The sequence below is a fragment of the Bombina bombina genome, chromosome 5, assembly GCF_027579735.1.
Source record: "Bombina bombina isolate aBomBom1 chromosome 5, aBomBom1.pri, whole genome shotgun sequence".
Taxonomy (NCBI): domain Eukaryota; kingdom Metazoa; phylum Chordata; class Amphibia; order Anura; family Bombinatoridae; genus Bombina; species Bombina bombina.
Genome location: NC_069503.1, coordinates 464,952,663 through 464,977,403, shown reverse-complemented (window position 1 = coordinate 464,977,403; position 24,741 = coordinate 464,952,663). Strand labels below are relative to the sequence as shown.

Sequence of the window (24,741 nt, the reverse complement as noted above, 5' to 3'; positions counted from 1 at the left end):
TAGCCCAGATTTAGCTTCAATTGAATCAACTCACATACATTATAGTGAGTAATAAGCACACTAAAACCATTTTAAAAAACATTTTAGGTTTCATGAAACTGGACTTGTATATATTGAAATGGGAGTACTCCTAACCCCATGTTCATTGTCACCAACGTCTTCTTCCTCGACAATCATTTTACCCCTCATCCACAGTGTCCCTAATATGTCGACTATGTCCACAACCTTAGAAACACACAAGCTCAAAATTCAAAATTTGTAGATCAAAGGGAAATTACACTATCGGATCCCTTCACTAAATAATTAAGGAAGCCAAATACGAGAGTATACAAGTGAAACCTACCTCGAGGTTAAAAGGATTACAAGGCTATAGGTCCCCTCCATTTAGGGATTGATGAACTTAACCTCTGTCTTGTCTTATAAGTGAGGCAAGTAAGACGACTAGTGTGACATAACTATGAGTTATGTAGATCATCATAACTATTGGTTACGAATACACCGATATGATTATATGACCAATAGTGACTATATTACCATTTATTTCCACAACCACTGGCACAGATCCTTCATCTATATTTTATAAGCACTGAAGACCGGTACTGCAAGGTTGGATTAAGAAATCCAAAATCCTTTGAATTTAGACAAATAGATGATGATAGTGGGCGATCTCCTGAGTCATAGTAACATCAGATATTTAATATTTAATAAATTTAGGACATCAAATAATATTATCTGTTCTTCTAATGGCACATATTTTCTCACATAAAAGGCACAATTCTCTGTCTCCTCCTAATCTAACCCTAACAACAATACTGTAGGGATAGATATACATTTATCCCCTCGATTGCTATCACCAATAATAACAATAATACACCTCCTGTATACACCATATCATACAGGGACATAGAGATATGGTTAGTATTATTAACATGTACCTTAACGTTATATATAGGTTCTTACAAAAAATCTTTTCCCCTAGCGATCCATAGTAAAGGACCAATTCCCTCTCTGTTATCATATCACACATCCCTTAGCGATCCATAGTAAAGGACCAATTCCCTGTCTTTTATATAACAAGGATTTTCTGACGAGAGCACAATTATTAACGCAAGGGCCATGAGTGACGTCATGACCAATCGGATAAGCAGAATTAGATCGTAAAAAATATTTGTATCACCGACCTCAAATTTTACAATTTATAACTCTGATGATCACTAAACGTGGAGAGCACAAACTAGATGCCCCTGTTGATAGGTATAAACATTAGAATACACTGCATACTAAGGCAGTCTCACGCCAACCGGAAGTGACGTCACTGCCCGAACGGAGGCTAAGCTGTACATAGTGGACATACAATATCCACTAACGGATTACTACAACATTTAGACAAGTATGACAAGAAAGGTTCTTAATGTAAAGTAAAAAACATTATACTTTAGAAAGTATTCAATTTAATTATCGTAACTTGATACTAAACCGGAAGTGATGAGTAATCTCCTACATCCGGGTCCCCATAGCGCGAACGCTATAAAAGACCACCAGTAAGCATGTAAAACCAGTCTTGAGAAAGGCCTATATGAGGCCGAAACGCGTAGACCAGTACTGGTGAGTTAGATTTCAATCTTAGCTGATTATTTTTGATTTTCTGCACATTGCTGTCATTTGCTTTTTTCACAGGTTTGATTGACGTTTTACCTTTATACATTTTGGAGTTTTTTTCCTTCACTATTATTTGAGACCGTTGTCTCAATTTCGCATCACGCTGCACTAAGAAGCCAGCAATCCAGTTTCTCCCAATTCGTCTTTAACTTGGATATATATTACATTACATTTTTTGACTTTTACACAACAAACTGTTTTTATATATTTTTGCGAACAGACTATTACATTGTTATTTTTTGGGGAATTATATTATTTCACTTCAACACCAGAAAGCTTTTTTATTCCTTTTTCTTTTTTCACCTTCTTCAATCCACATCTTTTTCGATTTCAACAGGAGCACCAGAATCCACACATACAATTTTTTGGAATATTATAATTTTTTGAATATTTTTGAACAATTTTTTTGACCACCTTTTAACCTGAAGACACTTATTATTTTGTCACTTATTATTTTATCACAATTTAGTTTTGGTCTCACCAGATCGAATTGGAGTAGACCATATAAGCTGAACGCCTTGCTACACAAGGACTATATAAGCTGGTACATATATTTGTACCAACTGAAATCTTTATTTGTGTTTTAACTGTGTTATCAAGTTTTAATGTTTTAAAGTCGATTGTATTGCATTTTCTGTCACTAACCATCCATGAGAATATGTATTAACTGATTTTATATTGATTTTATATTGATTGTAATAAATTTATATTAAACATCCTTCAGTACACCTAGCCTCCGTCAGTTGGCGCCTGGGACTCCTTCCACTATCTTAGTTCTTTTAGGTGTTAGCTAGGTTTCACCTCTCCCAGGCTAATAGGTACTCGTTGGCGCTTTGAGTATACCCACCACACATTATAATAAACATACAGAGATTTAGCTGAGGTAAATCAGTAATCTGACAGGAGGGGGCAGTATAATAAACATACAGAGCTTTAGATGAGGTAAATCAGTAATCTGACAGGAGGGGGCAGTATAATAAACATACAGAGCTTTAGCTGAGGTAAATCAGTAATCTGACAGGAGGGGGCAGTATAATAAACATACAGAGCTTTAGCTGAGGTAAATCGGTAATCTTACAGGAGGGGGCAGTATAATAAACATACAGATCTTTAGATGAGGTAAATCAGTAATCTGACAGGAGGGGGCAGTATAATAAACATACAGAGCTTTAGCTGAGGTAAATCAGTAATCTGACAGGAGGGGGCAGTATAATAAACATACAGAGCTTTAGCTGAGGTAAATAAGTAATCTGACAGGAGGGGGCAGTATAATAAACATACAGAACTTTAGATGATGTAAATCAATAATCTGACAGGAGGGGGCATTATAATAAACATACAGAGATTTAGATGAGGTAAATCAGTAATCTGACAGGAGGGGGCAGTATAATAAACATACAGAGATTTAGATGAGGTAAATAAGTAATCTGACAGAAGGGGCAGTATAATAAACATGCAGAGCTTTTGTTGAGGTAAATCAGTAATCTGACAGGAGAGGGCAGTATAATACACACACAGAGCTTTAGATGAGGTAAATCAGTAATCTGACAGGAGGGGGCAGTATAATAAACATACAGAACTTTAGATGATGTAAATCAGTAATCTGACAGGAGGGGGCATTATAATAAACATACAGAGATTTAGCTGAGGTAAATAAGTAATCTGACAGGAGGGGGCAGTATAATAAACATACAGAACTTTAGATGATGTAAATCAGTAATCTGACAGGAGGGGGCAGTATAATAAACATACAGAGCTTTAGATGAGGTAAATCAGTAATCTGACAGGAGGGGGCAGTATAATAAACATACAGAGCTTTAGCTGAGGTAAATCAGTAATCTGACAGGAGGGGGCAGAATAATAAACATACAGAGCTTTAGCTGAGGTAAATCGGTAATCTGACAGGAGGGGGCAGTATAATAAACATACAGATCTTTAGATGAGGTAAATCGGTAATCTGACAGGAGGGGGCAGTATAATAAACATACAGAGCTTTAGCTGAGGTAAATCAGTAATCTGACAGGAGGGGGCAGTATAATAAACATACAGAGCTTTAGCTGAGGTAAATAAGTAATCTGACAGGAGGGGGCAGTATAATAAACATACAGAACTTTAGATGATGTAAATCAGTAATCTGACAGGAGGGGGCATTATAATAAACATACAGAGATTAAGCTGAGGTAAATCAGTAATCTGACAGGAGGGGGTAGTATAATAAACATACAGAGATTTAGATTAGGTAAATCAGTAATCTGACAGGAGGTGGCATGATAATAAACATACAGAGCTTTAGCTGAGGTAAATCAGTAATCTGACAGGAGGGGGCAGTATAATAAACATACAGAGCTTTAGCTGAGGTAAATCAGTAATCTGACAGGAGGGGGCAGTATAATAAACATACAGAGCTTTAGATGAGGTAAATCAGTAATCTGACAGGAGGGGGCAGTATAATAAACATACTGAGATTTAGATGAGGTAAATCAGTAATCTGACAGGAGGGGGCAGTATAATAAACATACAAAGCTTTAGCTGAGGTAAATCGGTAATCTGACAGGAGGGGGTAGTATAATAAACATACAGAGCTTTAGCTGAGGTAAATCAGTAATCTGACAGGAGGGGGCAGTATAATAAACATACAGAGCTTTAGCTGAGGTAAATCGGTAATCTGACAGGAGGGGGCAGTATAATAAACATACAGAGCTTTAGCTGAGGTAAATCAGTAATCTGACAGGAGGGGGCAGTATAATAAACATACAGAGCTTTAGCTGAGGTAAATCAGTAATCTGACAGGAGGGGCAGTATAATAAATATACAGAGCTTTAGATAAGGTAAATCAGTAATCTGACAGAAGGGGCAGTATAATAAACATACAGAGCTTTAGCTGAGGTAAATCAGTAATCTGACAGGAGGGGGCAGTATAATAAATTTAACATACAGCTTTAGATGAGGCAAATCAGTAATCTGACAGGAGGGGGCAGTATAATAAACATACAGAGATTTTGATGAGATAAATCCGTAATCTAACAGGAGGGGGCAGTATAATAAACATACAGAGCTTTAGCTGAGGTAAATCAGTAATCTGACAGGAGGGGCAGTATAATAAACATACAAAGATGTTGATGAGATAAATCGGTAATCTGACAGGAGGGGGCAGTATAATAAACATACAGAGCTTTAAATGAGGTAAATCAGTAATCTGACAGGAGGGGCAGTATAATAAACATACAGAGCTTAGATGAGGAAAATCAGTAATCTGACAGGAGGGGGCAGTATAATAAACATACAGATCTTTAGATGAGGTAAATCAGTAATCTGACAGGAGGGGGCAGTATAATACACATACAGAGATTTAGATGAGGTAAATCAGTAATCTGACAGGAGGGGGCAGTATAATAAACATACAGAGCTTTAGATGAGGTAAATCATAATCTGGCAGGAGGGGGCAGTATAATAAACATACAGAGCTTTAGATTAGGTAAATCATAATCTGACAGGAGGGGGCAGTATAATAAACATACAGAGATTTTGATTAGATAAATCGGTAATCTGACAGGAGGGGGAAGTATAATACACATACAGAGCTTTAGATGAGGTAAATCATAATCTGACAGGAGGGGGCAGTATAATAAACATACAGAGATTTAGATGATGTAAATCAGTAATCTGACAGGAGGGGGCAGTATAATAAACATATAGAACTTTAGATGAGGTAAAACAGTAATCTGACAGGAGGGCGCAGTATAATAAACATACAGAGCTTTAGCTGAGGTAAATCAGTAATCTGACAGAAGGGGGCAGTATAATAAACATACAGAGCTTTAGCTGAGGTAAATCAGTAATCTGACAGGAGGGGGCAGTATAATAAACATACAGAGCTTTAGATGAGGTAAATCAGTAATTTGTCAGGAGGGGGCAGTATAATAAACATACAGAGCTTTAGATTAGGTAAATCAGTAATCTGACAGGAGAGGGCAGTATAATACACATACAGAACTTTAGATGAGTTAAATCAGTAATCTGACAGGAGGGGGCAGTATAATAAACATACAGAGCTTTAGATGAGGTAAATCAGTAATTTGTCAGGAGGGGGCAGTATAATAAACATACAGAGATTTAGATGAGGTAAATCAGTAATCTGACAGGAGGGGGCAGTATAATAAACATACAGAGCTTTAGATGAGGTAAATCAGTAATCTGACAGGAGGGGGCAGTATAATAAACATACAGATCTTTAGATGAGGTAAATCAGTAATCTGACAGGAGGGGGCAGTATAATAAACATACAGATCTTTAGATGAGGTAAATCAGTAATCTGACAGGAGGGGGCAGTATAATAAACATACAGAGCTTTAGATGAGGTAAATCAGTAAACTGACAGGAGGGGGCAGTATAATAAACATACAGAGCTTTAGATGCACCAATTTATTATTGTCACTATTTTTAGATGCATCCACTTTTGTTGCAGTGGAGTTAAAGAGACAGTAAACTGAAAAATCTCAGATTGTAGATATATTACAGGTGCCCCCATATAAGTTTATATGAACACAGAATCCACTACATTTCAGTATGCAGCACAGAGTGGTGCAGCCAATGCCACAACATACCACCCACTTCATTGCCAAAGCAGGCGCACACCCTTGTAAAGGAATCTCTGCATCACTCAGTAATAGGCACATTTTTTATATTTGCTCATTAAACTTTGTCCTGCTGGCAATTGAGTAATATAGCCTGTACCTCGCTAATCTGTGTTTAATTAATAAATCAATAACAAAACATGTTACAGGTATAAAACCCTTTATCAAAATTGTTGGGGAACGTCATTTGTTTTTTTTGTTTTTTAAAGAAACACCACAGTCAAAATGAACCTTTCAAGATTCAGATACAGAATGCGGTTTTAAAGGGAAAGTAACTTCTGTTATCAAGTTTGTTTCGTTTCTTGGTATCTTTTTTTGAACAAAATTTGTAGTTTGTTATACAATGTTGGAAAACACTGCTGCCATAGAGTACTAAAGACACGTGCACACTCCTGAGCTCTTATGAGCCTACCTAGTTTTACTCCACAAAAAAAGATACCAAGAGAACAAAGCAAATTTATAACAGAAGTAAATTGGAAAGTTGTTTAAAATTGCATGCTCTATCTGAATCATAAGTTTAATTTCAACTTTACAGTCCCTTTAAGAGACCCTCTAATTTTCATCCATGATCAAATTGTACAGTATTTCTATAGGCACACCTTCTGAGGCACCAGCTACTACTGACCATGTGCAAGAGTTCAGCGTATATCTATATTAGTCTGTGATTGGCTGGTGGCTGTCACATAAAACAAAGAGCAAATTGAAGTACATTTTTAAATCTGTCAGAAAAAAAAACCTATAGTTAATTTTAAATTCAGAGTAAGTGTTATTGCAGTGACTTTCTATTGTGCATATGTTGATTATGCTATTTTAATGTATTTAATGGTCCTTTAAATAGGACAGCAAGGAGAGGGGGTAGGACTAAGTGTAAACAACAATTGTGACTTACTGGGAGGGAAAATGGTCATTTTTACTAATTGTATTTATTTTTTAATAAAGTATTAATTAAAAAAAAGTCTTGGATTTCAGAATATTCTGGATTTGGGGATTTGTACCTGAATAGCATTTACATTTATTTAATGCTCCCTAAACTATATAAATATACCACTTTCTTGCCCAGCAATATAACCATAATATATAAGTTTTTACAAAAGAACTGTCTAATTTTGTAACAGACATTTACTATGGGTGTTTTCAGATTATTATTATCAGTTGTGCAGCGCTATAAACATAGGAATAATATGCAAAGATATCATTTACAGGAGACAAATGCCTAAAGTTGCACTTCTGTAAATCACCTCTCATGAATGTGATCTACAAAACAGCTGGCTCATAGGCTTACATGCTAAGGGGGAAAAGAAATGTATCAGGGGCAGAGGCACGGCATTTATATATAAAACAGAATTGTGTGCTTTAGGAACCCTAGGGAAACTCATTAAAGAATGTGTGTGATTTGTTGTTGTTTTTTTCTTAAACATAATAGAAGGAAGTTCTCGTAATAAAAAATGATGCTGGTTTGCTTATCACCTCATACAGGAAGGTTAGATCTGAAGATACAATCTATCCTTCTGTAAATTATAGTAGACTTATACGAATTGTCCTCTTCCTGCATATTTTGTTTTTATTTTGTTTTATTTAAAAGGATAGTAAAGTCCAAATTAAACTTTCATGATTCAGATAGGGCATGTCATTTTAAACAACTTTCTAATTTACTTTTAACATCACATTTGCTTTGTTTTCTTGGTATTCTTAGTTAAAGGGACAGTCTAGTCCAAAATAAACTTTCATGATTCAGATAGAGAATGTAATTTTAAACAATTTTACAATTTACTTTTATCACCAATTGTGCTTTGTTCTTTTGGTATTCTTAGTTCAAAGGTAAAGCCCTTGAAAGCCGCCTCTTATCTCAGGGCATTTTGACAGTTTTTCACCACTAGATGGTGTTAGTTCATGTGTGTCATATAGATAACACTGTGCTCACGCACGTGAAGTTCCAGTGAGCCAGCTCTGATTTGCTAAAATGGATGTCTGTCAAAAGAACTGAAATAAGGGGCAGTCTGCAGAAGCTTAGATACAAGGTAATCACAGAGGTAAAAAGTGTATTTATATAACTGTGTTGGTTTTGCAAAACTAGGGAATGTGTAATAAAGGGATTATCTATCTTTTTAAATAAAAAAAATTCTGGTGTAGACTGTCCCTTTAAAAGCTAAACCTAGGTAGGCTCAAATGCTAATTTCTAAACCCTTGAAGACTGTCTCTTATCTAAATGCATTTGACAGTTTTTGCAGCTAGAGGGCATTAGTTCATGTGTTTCATATAAATAACAATGCATTCATGCATGTGGAGTTATTTAAGAGTCAGCACTAATTGCCTGAAATGCAAGTCTGTCAAAAGATCTGAGATAAGGAGGCAGTCTGCAGAAACTTAGATACAAGGTAATTACAGAGGTAAAAAGTATTATTCTATAACTGTGTTGGTTATGCAACACTGGGGAATGGTAAATTAAGGGATTATCTATCTTTTTAAACAATAACATTTCTGGTGTTTATTATCCCTTATCCTGTTATTGCAGTGAATGCTACATATAGATGTTTGTCGGTAATACTGTCATTATGTTCTTTACTCTGCCATTGAATTTAACAGCTGTCTGTTATTTGTGCGGTGTTACACTACCTGAGCTGCTCAGTTTTTGTGCAGTTTGAAGGCTTAGTAGCATCAATCTTATCACTATGATGTAGCTCTGATGCTTCCAATACCAGTTCACACAGGATCCAGCTCACAGACAGACTGTATGCCTTGAGATTTCCAGTACACTACGTACAGCTAGCAGAGATGATCAATTACATCTAATACATGACAGCTCCTAATTGTTATCTGCTACCACTACTAAATACAGATTTGCTTAATTAACAGATGTATGATAAAAAGACAATGCGATAGCACTATGGGCTCCATATACGTAGCAGCGGATGCTGCTTCGGAGTCCCATCGTTTCAGGTTTGCCTGAAATGGAAGTTAAGAAGCGGTCTTAAGATTGCTGCTCCTTAACTCGTCCGCCTGCTCTGAGTCGACGGCACAGCAATCCGCCCAATCGCATACAATTGGGATGATTGACTGCCCCTGCTAGCGGTCGATTGGCCACCAGTGAGCAGGGGGTGGCATTGTACAAGAAACAATGCAGTCAGCATTTAGCGATGTCAAGCGGACATGATTCGCTATAGCAAATCATGTCCGCTTAACATTTAATACATGTATCCCTTAGTCTGAACTTCAAATGAGTAGTAGATTTTGTTTCTGGCAATTTTCAAAGTTATTATTATTATTATTATCATTTATTTGTAAAGCGTCGCCAAATTCCGTAGCGCTGGGTACAGTGATAGAGGTATACAATGACAAAGATTTGTGATAAAATACAAAACATAACAAAACTAAACAAATCTAGTACAGGAGGAAGAGGGCCCTGCTCTGGAGAGCTCACAGTCTATAGGTTTAGGGTGCAGAGACATAAGGTTGGGGTAGCTTGTTACATCGGTTGTAGTTGCAGCAGTGAGTCAGGCAGTTCATGTACATGTATTAGCTTGGTTCGGATGCGGGATGGAGGAGAGATGGTAAGCCTCTCTGAATAGGTGAGTTTTCATGGAGCGTCTGAAGCTATACAAGGTTGGAGACAGTCTTATGGAGCGGGGTAGAGAGTTCCAGAGGACAGGAGCAGCACGTGCAAAGTCTTGGAGGCGGGAGTGGGACGTAGAGATAACAGGAGTGTAGAGGTTGATCGAAGAGGACAGGTTGGGGAATATTTCACGATGAGAGAGGAAATATAGTTGGGAGTTAGACTGTGGAGTGCTTTGTAAGTTAGGGTTAACACTTTAAATTGTATTCTGGAGTTTATAGGGAGCCACTGTACAGACTGGCAGAGCGGAGCAGCTGATGTAGATTGGCGACTTAGGTGGATGAGTCTAGCAGAAGCATTCATAATAGATTGGAGGGAGGAGAGGCAGTGTTTTGGAAGGCCATTTTAGGAGTAGATTGCAATAATCAATGCGTGACAAAATGAGGGAATGAATAAGTATTTTTGAAGTTTTTTGAGTAAGGAAGGGACGAATTCTGGAAATGTTGCGTAGGTGTGAATGGCAGGATTTGGTAAGCGCTTGTATATGTGGGTTGAATTTGAGTTGTGAGTCTAGTGTGACCCCAAGACAGCGGACCTGGGGTGAGGTGTTGAGAATAGAGTCAGAGAAATGTCAGGTGTTAGATGTCTCGAAGAGGGGGGGGGGTAAGAAGCAGCTCAGTTTTGGACAGATTGAGTTGGAGGTAGTGTGAAGACATCCAAGAGGAAATTGCAGAGAGGCAGTCAGAAATCTGGTTGAGTGAAGAGGGAGAGATATCGGGAGAGGAAAGATAGATTTGGGTATCATCAGCATATAAGTGGTACTAGAATCCAAAGGAGGCTATAAGTTTTCCAAGGCAGGAAGTATAAAAAGAGAAAAGCAAGGGGCCCAAGACGAGCCTTGCAGTACTCCAACTGAGAGAGGCATAGGATCACAAGATATGTTGTTAAAGGAAACTGAAAACGAGTGGTTTGACAGATATAGTGCAAACCAGGAGAGGGCTGTGTCTCAGATGCCAAATGAATGTAGTATTTTTAGGAGGAGAGGATGGTCAACTGTGTCAAAAGCTGCGGACAGGTCAAGAAGAATTAGTAAGTATGGCCTTTTGCTTTAGCTGATAACAGGTCATTTGTTACTTTAGCGGTTTCTGTTGAGCGTTTAGGGCGGAAACCAGATTGTAGTGGATCAAGTAAGGAGTTAGTTGTGAGAAATTCAGTTAGCCGATTGTAGACCAGTCGTTCCAATAATTTTGAAGTAAAGGGACGTAAGGAGACCGGTAGGATAGTTAGAAGGGGTGGAGGGGTCAAGTGAGGGCTTTTTTAGGATTGGTATGATTGACGCATGCTTGAATGTGTCAGGAAATGTGCCAGCGGTGAGAGATTGGTTAAAGAGATGAGTTAGGGTAGGGGTTAGTGAAGCAGAGAGAGGGAATAAGTCGTGAAAGAATAGGGTCAAGTAGGCAGGTTGTGAGATGAGCCAAGGATAGGAGTGCAGAGGCTTCTTCCTCTGTTACAGGAGGGAAGTAGCATTGATTTTTGTTAATAGAAGGGGTGGGTAGGATTGCTGGGTTTGAGGGGTGTGAGGTGCAGATCTCTTTTCTAATGGTGTCAATTTTATTTTTGAAGTGATCAGCAATAATTTGTTATGTCTATTTCCACTCCTCCTGTATCATGTGACAGCCATCAGCCAATCGCATATACATATATTCTGTGAAAACTTGCACATGCTCAATAGGTGTAAATATATAAAGTGTGCATTTTGTTAATGGAAGTAAATTGGAAAGTTGTTTAAAATTGCTGCTCTATCTGAATTAAGTAAGTTTAATTTTGATTTCAGTGTCCCTTTAAAGTACCATCTCCTTGTTGAATGGGCCCATATAATATAATATAATATATATATATATATATATATATATATATATATATATATATATATATATATATATATATATTTTTTTTTTTTTTTTTATTTTTTTTTTTATATTATTATTATTTATTTCTAAATTTTGACAAAAAGAAAAAAGGAAGATTAAGGAGAAAGTAGTAATTATACTTATCTCAATACAGACAGGGATTTCAGCACATCACCTCAGAGACAGAAACATCACATAAATATGATATATATATATATATATATATATATATATATATATATATATATATATATATATACACACATATACATACACACACCCACACACACACACATACATACACACACAAACACGGAAAGATATTAGACCTCTAACTCAAACTCAGGCTCAAAATATATTATTTTCCGGTGACAAGCTGACTGATGCATATTTGAGTGAAGTAGAAAAAAAATTTCAATACAGATCTGCAGAAGTATCTGTCTTCATTATTTATTGTTACATAATGAACACTATGGCAAAGTGCCAGCTTTTGTCAAGGCACTTTTATTATCACTGGGGCTATAACGAGACAAAATTAGTCTTTTAAGTATATAGTAGACTCATATATCCCCTATAGGGTTGCCAGGTGATCAGTATTCAACCGGACATTCCACTATTTTAGCAGGCTGTCCAGTAAAATCTTCACAAAAATACTAGATGCATAAATGTCCATAAATGTTTACTATATGTAAGAGTGAGGGGCACTCAAAGGTGTCAAATCAATGATGTGTCTGTTACTGGTAGTCAAACAGGTAAAATTATTGATTTGTATGTTACTCGCAGCCAAGGGCTACAATGACTGTTCAGTTATAAAAACTATACATGGCAAGATCATATATGTGTTCTCTATCGGTGGCTAACACACAGTTTTTGAGGTAGGGCATTGTATGACCCCCCACACCTACCATTGTGCCCTGTCACCTACAGTTTGCCTATTATTTTGTTATTTGTTGAGGACAGCTGGCAAACCATATAAGAAAACCAGGGTAGGTGTCACTCATTTGTCTTCTAACCAAAACATACCTTTATTAGAATGGTTCAGGGTTTGATTATGATTTTTTTGTTTTGAGAGACCAATATTTGCTATATTTTCCTTTATAAAACAGTAGGTGGAATAATTATCTTCAAGTATAAAATGTATACATCCATTTAGCTAGGTTTTGAAGACTGGGTCTGTTCAGTAGCAATATATGACAACTCACTGAAACAACATATTATATAAATAACAGTCAAGCCAACATGAGGTTTTTTTTTTAAAACATGACAATGATAAAAAAAACAATACAATACAATACATGCATACTTTGGTACTGGTACAGTTAACCATGTAGAGAAAAGAGCTCCTGCCACTTACAGAAAGCCACCAGCACATGCAGAACAAATTAATCTAAAATTACAAAAATAGTATGTTTAGATAATAGTTTCAGATTTAGAGCCCATCCTGCCCCAGTAGCAGGAAAAGAAGGATTCTTTTACCCACCTAAAAAGTAGCGTTCCAAAATTAAGATAAAGCGACATAGAACTCAGCTGACGGCTCCAGTCAGCATTGCACTTGCACTAGAAATCTAGTGACATTAACTGCCTCCCCTATGTTGCTTCATAAATAATGAGGCTTTGCAGGAGGCATGAGAGATTGGGCTTGGCCAAATTTGGATTTGTATTTTTCAACCGTTTGGCCTAGAGAGGATCCATCTGTAGCAGGTTAGATTTTAAGTATGATGAGAAGAGGGGGGATACCCATTGGTGTCTTGGGGTCTCTAATTCAGGGCCTAATTTTGAGGTGCCAGAGGCTCCTTGGCACCTGAGTTTGTCAAGCCATGTTTTAAACAAATTTCTAGTTTACTTATTTTATCAAATTTGTTTCAGTCTGTTGATACCCTTTGTTGAAGTAATGCAGTAGTGGAAGCTAGCTGAACACTTTGGGGCATATTTATCAAAGCGTCAACTGGAAATGCGCTTATATCCCACATCGTATTTGTCAGGAGATTGATTTGCCGTAGTTATCAAAGAGTCAAGATTGTCAAATGTTGACATTTGTGACGTAATATACGCTCCCACGATCTCAATCCGACGCAGATCGATGCTTGCATCATTACAGATGTTCCGAATTCACATTCGACTCTATTTGACCCTTTTCCCAATTTATCAAACATTCAACAGGTACGCTTGCGTCTATTCCGACGCAGCGTACCTAGTTTTCAATCCGCCACCCTTGAGGCCGTAGATGCCATAGAAATCAATGGGAGTCTGAAAACACAGAAAGCTTATGTTCGATGCTGCAAGAGAATGAAGTATATTACATAATAAAAGTAAATTACAAAATGTATTAAAATGGTATACCCTTTCTAAATCAAACAATATTATTGCTCCACATTTGGTGCACTAGTAGATATTGGGGATAAAAATGAAAAAATACACTACTTAAAGGGACACTGAACCCAAATTTTTTTTTTCGTGATTCAGATAGAAAGTTGCTTAAAATTACATGCTCTAATTTACGCCTATTATCAATTTTTCTTCGTTCTCTTGCTATTTTTATTTAAAAAAAGAAGGCTTCTAAGCTTTTTTGGTTCAGGACTCTGGACAGCACTTTTTTATTGGTGGATGAATTTATCCACCAATCAGCAAGAACAACCCAGGTTGTTCACCAAAAATGGGCCAGCATCTAAACTTACATTCTTGCATTTTAAATAAAGATACCAAGAGAATGAAGAAAATTTGATAATAGGAGTAAATTAGAAAGTTGCTTAAAATGTCATGCTCTATCTGAATCATGAAAGAAAAAAATTGGGTTCAGTGTCCCTTTAAGAAGAAAGCAAGGGGACAACATTTCTCCAAATTTGTTGCAAAGTTTTACCCCAAACTTATTGCACTAATTAGATATAGAGATAAAAATGAAATAAATGCACAACATAATATAGCTAACTTCTTTTTTATTTTATTGGAAAAATCTATTTGCTCCATGTTTAAGCCAATTGTGACGCAACACTTTTCGCACCAATTATGACGTAAACTCCTAAACAGCCCACACACTAGTTAATTTTTCAACTACTTTTGATTTGAATATGCATAATCACATGATTTATGACATCAGCCAATCTGATTCAAATATACATTTTAAACTATCACTAACGAATCAAATTGCTCGATACTTGTGTCATTGAAGTCATTGAACTTGTAAGTGCCATTTGTTACACTGTGTATTATACTTTGAAAGTATGTACAGTATATGTGAAATTAGTATTAAAGATAAACATTGATGCTGATATTAGGGGACACAGTGAAATATTTTAGACAGACAATGATTTTAAAATTTGAAATTATGTTTGATTCAATATAATCTTAAGCTGATAGCTCAAAGGAATAGCCACGGATTTCTTAAAGGGATAGCCGCTGAGTGCTCAAAGCGATAGCCCACCTAACATTAAACTGTCATGATTCAGATACAGCAGAAATTAAAATCACCTCTTTACTGTCATGCTTTTTTCAGTGTATTTCTTCCTTCTTTTGAATTTATTTTTCAGTAAGAAATGTCATTTTATATGCCAGCCCATTTTATAACACCTGTGAAGGGGTGGTTTTTAAAACTAGATTACAATCAGGAGGAGTTACACAGGTACAGAGAGAAAACTGGCCCAGCTACTAAAATATCCATTGATTGCAAATAAATACATATGATACTTTGATTACGTTATATTCGCAATTATGCCTGCTCAGAATAATAATACATTTACACTATATACATATAGTGGTATAAATAAGCACAGAGATATGAAAGACAACATTGTTTAGAACAAAAAAAGGAATTTAGGGACATGTAAATATGTTTGCAAAAGATTTCTAACATACACACACATTATTTTATGTGAAATTATCATATAACAGTTTTTTTTGTATAACAAATAAATATAAAAATAACTTTCTATGAGATATTGTTTGTTGAGGTATAAATGTAGCTATTTCTTAAACATTAACAGATGAAAAATAAAAGATTAGCTTTAGAGAAACGTGCTTGTTCAAGGACAGTAATGAAATGGTATAAATAAAGTTGGGAAAAACCTGAATAACCATGACATCGATGACTGTTAGTTAACAACAGTCCGATGCTCATCGCACCGTTCTTGATGCGCATGTTTTTGACGTTTTTTTTTTAATATAAATAAGGGTATCGTATGCAGATCCGCGGCAGCGATGTCTGGCGAGCGTATTGACGCCGGCGAATGCACTGAGATTGACGCTTTGGTAAATATGCCCCTTTGGGTGAACCTATGATTAGACACATATATGTGCAAATACTAAAACATAAATGTAGAAATATCCGTCAGCAAGTGAGGGGGCATGTTGCTGATATCAACTGTTTGAGTTATGCATAGTATCCATTCTCTCCTAAAATAAAAAAAGCATACAGTTAATTTGTTGTTTAGGTTCATATAGCAAATTATGGATATGACCCTCAGTTCCTTCATAACCTGTGTTTAGTTGACAAGTTATAAGGAACTACTATTGTTGGAACAGAAACACACATTATAAACTTGTAGGCATTACATAAATTAGATTAGGCCGCTGAGAAAGAAACCAACGGTGTCTGCAGGAAACCTAGAGAACATGATAAGTAGTTAAAAAGATATAAAAGTGCGAAATCAAAATGCTCTAATATGTCAGAACATGATATTACTGCACTGTTGTTTGCACATACAGTAACAAGGTGTTTAACACCTACACATGGATTAAACGCATAGTAGAAAGACAGTTCCAGAGCAGGAGTGCACTACTGAGAGACAGCGGAACACACCTAGTGCATTGCTGTTGCTGAGAATATGTATGTTTTTCAACAAAGAGTACCAGGAGAACAAAGTAAATTGATAACAGAAATGAATTTAAAAATATGGGTCACAAGAATAGTCCTGCTGATTGGATTAGTGGCAGTTTCCACTCAGGACCAGCAGTTCCCTGTGACAGTACTTAAACTATGTGTTTAACCCTTTATGGAGTTGCTAGTGATAAAATGACATGCTCCAATTTCACTATAAATGGGCCCTTAAAGGACCAGTCAACACAGTTGATTTGCATAATCAACAAATGCAAGATATCAAGACAATACAATAGCACTTAGTCTGAAATTCAAATGAGTAGTAGATTTTTTTTGACAATTTTAAAAGTTATGTATTTTTCCCCTCCCCCTGTACCATGTGACAGCCATCAGCCAATCACAAATGCATACACGTACCATGTGACAGCCATCAGCCATTCACAAATGCATACACACTTATTCTTGCACATGCTCAGTAGGAGCTGGTGACTCAAAAAGTTTAAATATAAAAAGACTGAGCACATTTAGTTAATGGAAGTAAATTGGAAAGTTGTTTAAAATTGCATGTTCTATCTGAATAATGAAAGTTTAATTTTATTGAGTGCCCCTTTAATTTTGACTTTTATGTCCCTTTAACCCCTTAGGACATAGGTATTACGTCACACAGCATTTTGCCCAGTGTACTATGTGGTAGTGTCTACATCCAGCAAAGAGCAGCATGTTGCAGTCACCGCTGTCAACTTAGAGGGATCAGGGTGTGGAAGGTAATCCCTACACTACAGCAAATATTACCTTTAACAGCTAACTGATTAACCGCTTCGCTGATGGAAATTTCAGAAATGTTGTGCGCAGCTGCAATTAGCGGCCTTCTAATCACAAAAACCCAACCGCAAAGCCGTGCATGTCTGCTGTTTCTGAACATTTGTCTTATGAATGCAGTAGTTGTGTGTAAATAACTTAAGTGAGAAACCCAAAGTTTTCTTTTGTGATTCAGATAGAGCATGAAATTTTAAGCAACTTTCTAATTCACTCCTATTATCAAATTTTCTTCATTCTCTTGGTATCTTTATTTGAAATGCAAGAATGTAAGTTTAGATGCCGGCCCATTTTTGGTGAATAACCTCGGTTGTTCTTGCTGATTGGTGGATAAATTCATCCACCAATAATAAAAAGTGCTGTCCAGAGTACTAAACCAAGAAAAAGCCTAGATGCCTTTTTCAAATAAAGATAGCAAGAGAACGAAGAAAAATTGATAATAGGAGTAAATTAGAAAGTTGCTTAAAATTGCTGCTCTATCTGAATCACAAAAGAAAAAATTTGGGTTCAGTGTCCCTTTAACGTTTTTATTGTGATTGTATTTGGCAGCCAACTAGTTCCATCAAATATAGCAAAATGGGCCTAGATCAATACATCAAGCTGTCTACTTTAAAAATAAATATAGTTTTTATATGTAAATAAATAAAAAACAAAGGCTCTGGGGCTGATTTATCACGGCCAGAATTGGGCCGTATACACCTGTTTCTGAGCGAGCCTTCAGGCTCGCCGGAAATAGGAGTTAAGAAGCAGCGGTCTTAAGATCGCTGCTCCTAAACTCGCCCGCCTGCTCTGAGGCAGCGGACAGCAATCCGCCCGATCGCATACGATCGGGTTGATTGACAACTCCTGCTAGCAGACAATTGGCTGCAAATGTGCGTATGCTGTCGGCATTTATCAATGTGCGGCGGACATGATCAGAGGATCATGTCCGTTCACACTTTCATAAATCGGCCCCATTATGTCTATTTAAACAGAGTAATACAAAAAATAGTAAAAATTCTCCAGTATGGTGGGCAAGTTTTTCTCTAAAAATCCCGGTAGAGAAGGGGTTAAGAAAAAGTATTGCAATACAGTTGCATAGGTGTAACAGTGAAGACCCAAGGCAGAACATACAGTGATGTGAGATGTCATAGCAGAAAATGCAGCATGTCTGCAGAAAGAACAGGATACATGCAGGAGCTGTTAGCGATTTAACTTTTCAGCGCTGCTCCACATTAGGCTCTTCAAACAGAGCTGTGCTCTGGCTGCACTGTCTGTGTTTTCCTGATCAAAGTTCATCCAGAGCAAAGTGATGTTTTAAGTGAACAGTGAAATATGCAGTAGCGCTGCAAAAGAGTAGTGCATTGATCGACTGGCTCTCAGAGATTGTTTCAAACCCATCCCCTAGCCTTTAACTGTCTGCAAAGCTGTTATTTTTTCTGAATGTAAGACGTTTATATGAGCAATGCACCTTTTTTATTACTACTTCTATGTTAGACTATGTCTGCAGCTAATTTGCAATGACATTTTCAACTACTGCACTATATTATAAAACTTTAAATATTGCTAATATGTTGCAATTAAACTGGTGTTTTAGTGTAACTGCCTAATTTAAAATTAAATTTGATTTAAAAATGACCTGCAGAACATTTTTCACTAAAAAAAATCTCATTGCAGAAAGTGAAAAAAAAGTGCTGCCTCTGAGCAGTGAAGTATTAATTCCTTTAATGCAGCCCAAATGTGGTTACACCTTAACTATGACTATATTTTGCAGACTTTTTTTGTTACTGGAAATGCATAACTCTATAAACATATGTATGTGCAGCAAATAGTTACATGATAGTATGCTGAAGCATTTGTATAAGCTTTATTCATTATTCATTTACTTGTATCCATTAGCAGCACACAGACTACATAGAAAACACCATGAAACAGCAATATGATAGATCCTAAAACATATCAACTGCACCCCAAACCTGTGACTTCCAATGAAAGTTTATTTTTCTAACACAGATTTGGTATGAAAACACATATATACTGAACGACTCTGATATTAATTATGTTATGGGGAAAGGTTCTATCTACTGATTATTCAGCTAATGCTCAGTAAACAACTGATGCGCATTGAGTGCTTTTATATGTGTCATATTTTTAGCGCTTTTGAAAGTCATTCAACGTGCTATAACATTGCTCATTTGTAATATGCAAATATATAGTTAATTTAGATTGAAATGTAATCACAGACCTTGGAAATGAAAATTTAATCCTTGTTTTCAAAATGTTTGACATCCACAAAAAATATTTATTTACTAATGAAAAAAGATACTATTAATTGGCATTATTTATTTTATATAATAGCTAAAATAGACAGACAATAACTTCTGTTTCATGAACAAAAAAAGTATTTATACCACTAAAGGAGTTATCAATCTTAAAGGGACACTGAACCCACATTTTTCTTTTGTGATTCAGATAGTGCATGCAATTTTAAAGGGACAGTCTAGTCCAAAATAAACTTTCATGATTCAGATAATGTCATTTTAAACAATTTTCCAATTTACTTTTATCACCAATTTTGCTTTGTTCTCTTGGTATTCTTAGTTGAAAGCTAAACCTTTGAGGTTCATATGCTAATTTTTTAAGCCCTTGAAGGCCGCCTCTTCTCTCAGGGCATTTTGAAAGTTTTTCATCACCAGAGGGTGTTAGTTCACGTTTATCATATAGATAACACTGTGCTCACGTACGTGAAGTTCCAGTGAGCAAGCTCTGATTGGCTAAAAAGGATGTCTGTCAAAAGAACTGAAATAAGGGGTCTGTTTGCAGAGGCATAGATACAAGGTAATCACAGAGGTAAAAAGTGTATTCATATAACTGTGTTGGTAATGCAAAACTAGGGAATGGGTAATAAAGGGATTATGTATCTTTTCAAACAATAACCATTCTGGTGTAGACTGTCCCTTTAAAGTGAAGGTCAATTTTAAATAAATGCACAGCACCTATGTAAACCTTATAATCTATCTATTAAAGTCGCTAACATTATTTTTTTTAAAAAGTCCATTATTTATAATAAAATTTGATATATAATACCGCGGTTTCGTATGTTTACTCCTCCCCCGCTCCACTTCCTTCTTTAGGAACTAGTGACGTAGCGAGCGTTTCAACAAGCCTGCGGCGTCACTTCCAAGCTCGTGCACAACACCATTGTCAAAATGCGCATGCGTAGTTTAGCCGCATTCGCGCATGCGTAGCAATTTCAATCAATGTAAAAACATATACATATACATAATATTTACCCGTTTCGATGAGTACAACAGGCAATGTTATTTTACTTGCTTTCTTCTCTTCCACGCAATAGTACTGACTGAGTCAATGTATGGAATGCAATCATGCAGCGGAATACGCGTGCGCATATCATGCACGAGCATGAAGTCGGTGACGAGAGCCGCAATTACACGCATGCGCAATAGTTAAAGATGACGTGGATAAAAAGGGGCAGGACGCCCCGGGGGAAGAAAAGGAATTGGCTATCAAAACTGTCAATCAAACGTGGGAAGATATTGGGCGGACAATTGCGGTAAAACGGAGAGTAATTTTAAATTAAAAATTAAAATGACACAAATATTTGTAACGTTTTTGATGAATGAACATCATGCTGATTTTACATGTACTTGATAAAAGTGTAAACGAGTGAGCCGTACTTGACCTTCACTTTAAGCAACTTTCAAATGTACTCCTTTTATAATATTTTCTTCGTTCACTTGCTATCTTTATTTGAAAAAGAAGGCATCTAAGCTTCTTTTTTGATTCAGTACTCCGGACAGCACTTTTTTTTAATTGGTAGATGAATTTATCCACCAATCAGCAAGAACAACCCAGGTTGTTCACCAAAAATGGGCCGGCATCTAAACTTACATTCTTGCATTTCAAATAAAGATACCAATAGAATGAAGAAAATTTGATAATAGGAGTAAATTAAAAAGTTGTTTAAAATGTAATGCTCTATCTGAATAACGAAAAAAAAATTGGGTTCAGTGTCCCTTTAAAGGGATATGAAACCCAACATTTTTCTTTAATGATTCAGATAGAGCATGTGATTTTTAACAACTTTCTAATTTACTTCTATTATTTTTCTCTTTATTCTCTTGGTATCTTTAGTTGAAAAGCAGGGTTGCCGGCCAATTTCTGGAGCAGCAGTTTTGCAAGAATGTTATCCATTTGCAAGAGCACTAGATGGCAGCACTATTTCCTGCCATGTATTGCTCCAGATGCCTACCTAGGTATCTCTAACGTAGAATATCATTGGAACAAAGCAAATTTGATAATAAAAGTAAATGTATTTACTGCACAAAAGTCACGAGTTTAAAAGTAATAAGATCCTTATTTAGTATGACTTTATTTAGAAACTGAGGACGTCATAATGGTGCTGTAACTTTATTTGTCCATCCAACTGAAAGCATTGATGTCTCACCTAAAAGCAAAGAGATGCTCTGCACCTGAAAAAGAGTATAGAGCAGAGGTAACACACCTGCAACTGCAGCACTCGCTCGTGACCCAACTGTAGAAACTGAAGAATAAACGAGAGCTGACAATCTTATATTACTGATATCAGCCAGCGTGCACCAGGACCACTTCCTTTCTTGTGTGACGTCACTAGAATACCGTGTTTCAAACTCTCAAACGTTCTCAGTCCAACTGTCTGTTAAGATGGTAAGGTCCACCGCGGGGATCGGAGATGAATAAATAACAATATAAGTATTTTAGTATATTAACCAAAATAACATTTATACGTTTTTTGTTAAACGATATATTAAATCCTTGTACCATAAAGACGATTCCTCGTTTGGGAACTGAAAAAGATGAAAAAAAGTGTACTCAAAGGAAGCTATCAGTTGAAATTGTCCCCTCTTTTGTAAAGTGCTATTGGGCTAGTCCATCACCATGGTAACAAGCCAGGAAGCTGAGAAGTCCTAGACAAGCGTTCATAGGTTAGGATTTAGGCCAAGTGGTTGTTATGACAACTTGAAGCTCTGCTTTACTCACGCACGTGAACTAATGTACTAAAACTCAAATTGCCGTAATTTGATTCCTGTACGGAGCTGCTCGTTAATTGAATATTTACTTTGTAGAGACTCTATTATATCAATAGAGTACAACTAGATTAGTATACACATTTTTCACGGCTCTCAGCCGTTCACAAGATGGATTCAGTTTTAAAAAGCAAGTTATTCTTTTAACTTTGTGCAACTAACGTCTGCAAATCCTGCAGAGAATAACAAACATGAACCGACAAGCGGTTGCTTTATGTTGACAAGTACTTTCTTTTATCACTACACATAAAAGACACCCGATTCCAATGTAGATCATCTCAGATATGTCAGTTTAAACATTCCGCAAATATAATTAGCAATAAAAATGTAAACAGTGCAGTAATAATAAGTGGGAGATTCACGGGCAAAAACATAAACTCTTCAGTTCCAACATCTCTTAAAGGGACATAAAATACAAACTGAAAATTATCTACTATGTTTATGTTAGGGCATTTTATTGTTGCACTATTGATTAAAAAGCTCCATGTGCATGTAACTAGTTAAAGTCTGCTCCAGGCCTCTACTGGGATTTAGCTGAACACATCTGCTGAGTCAAAGACAAGAGACAATAGGCTAGATTACAAGTGGAGCGTTAAATTATTGCACTCCCACAAACGGGCAAGCTCGCGGTAGCAATTAGTGATCCGAAAATAAACCAGAGATTAGATCTCTGGTTAATGTTCTAACAGTGCCCCAAATGTCCAAAAAAATAGAGGGCATTGTAGTTTTTAATTTTAAAAAATGTAGCGTAATGCTTTCTATCAATGCGCATGTGAGCTCAATTTACTTGTAATACCAGCGCACATTATTGTGCACTGGTATTGCAAAGTGGAGCGCTAATATTTAGTGCTCCACTTGTAATCTGGCCCAATGTGTGTAGCTACAATTCACCTGATAGCTCCCAGCTGTACATTGCCTTTGCTGAGGAATACCAAAGGATAACAACATACATTTGATGATAGTGAAATTAGAAGTATCTTAAAATTATGTGGCCTATCTGAATCATAATCGTTTAATTTTGACTTTCATGTCCCTTTAACTCCAGTTGTATGTTCACTGCAGACCAGACAGTTGTGTAGCTACAACAAGCCCAGTGATTATTGATACAATCTAACCAATTAAACATTAAAAAATGTACTAAACACTGTGGGTCAGAGCATATTCAATGCTAAAATGGGGTTGCTACACAAACAAGTAGCACTAACACGTATACTGTGGGCCATATTACGAGTGGCTCACTATCGTAAGCACGTGGAGCGTAAACACGATCGCTACGTCAGCAAAAGGCTGTCAACATCGCCACTTGTCGGCACTATCAGCTGAGGGGGCTGTATTTTAAGTGTTCCTACAAAGCACATACAGTGGGTTCACTGAAACATAAAAAGGTTTTTGTGTAGGAACATTTCAAATAATACATACCTAACCTAAATGTAACTAAACCTGCACTACCTGCCTCACACTGGAAAATCTCGCCACTAAAAAGGTTGCAAGACAAATATCACTGAAACCCTATACCTAACCTGCAAGGCTGCCCTTGGAATATATCTCACTATTGGCGATGTTTCCCAAGTAAAATGCAGGTTACTTCCCTGGAACACTCAGCTAACTGAACGTCTATCTCTATGTCATGTCTGAGATCTACCATGCTAATAAAGACAAAAAAAAAAAAAAAACGTCTTATTATAACTGTAGAAGCTATGTTAATACTTGTATATACAATGTATCATTCATATGTTTCCTATTCATTGCACAATGTGATATGTAGTTTAAGAATTGTAGCGATTTTAAACAGCTGTTTTTTTTCCCATGTTCTTTTTTTATTTTACATGTTAATATTTAGTTTTCTAAATATAATTATGTTATAAAAGACAGTAGCCTCAACTTTATAGTTTTACATAACTGCATAATCTTTAACAAAACAAGCATAAAGACAGGTCTTATGTGTTTCGGCATGAGGCTTATTTATAGACCTTATTCATACACTGTTAAAATAATATGCATTATATAAGAAATTACATTTAACTTAAACATTGTATATATAGACATAACACTGCTTTAAACTATGAACCCCTTACACGCCCTCACCCCCAGCGCCTCCTAACACCACTACACTATTAACCCCTAATCTTCCATAACCTATTAACCTAATCAGCCCCTAACCTATTAACCCTTAAACTGCCACAACCCCATCACAATAAATCCCCTAACCTATTAACCCCTAATGCCACAACCCCCCATCTTAAACTACTCCCTTACTTAACTCCCTAACAGCTAACACCCCCTAAGTTACAAAAAA

At 36.4% G+C, this 24,741-nt stretch overlaps 1 protein-coding gene across 1 annotated transcript in view; it reads right to left on the bottom strand.

Moving 5' to 3' along the window:
* ULK4 (unc-51 like kinase 4) overlaps positions 1-22,004 on the bottom strand; it is a 1,503,227-nt gene extending 1,481,223 nt beyond the window's left edge. The window contains exon 1 of the mRNA XM_053714343.1: positions 21,884-22,004. The gene's annotated coding sequence lies outside the window, so the exon portion shown is untranslated. The remainder of the gene's footprint in view (positions 1-21,883) is intronic.
* Between the last annotated feature and the right edge of the window lie 2,737 nt (positions 22,005-24,741).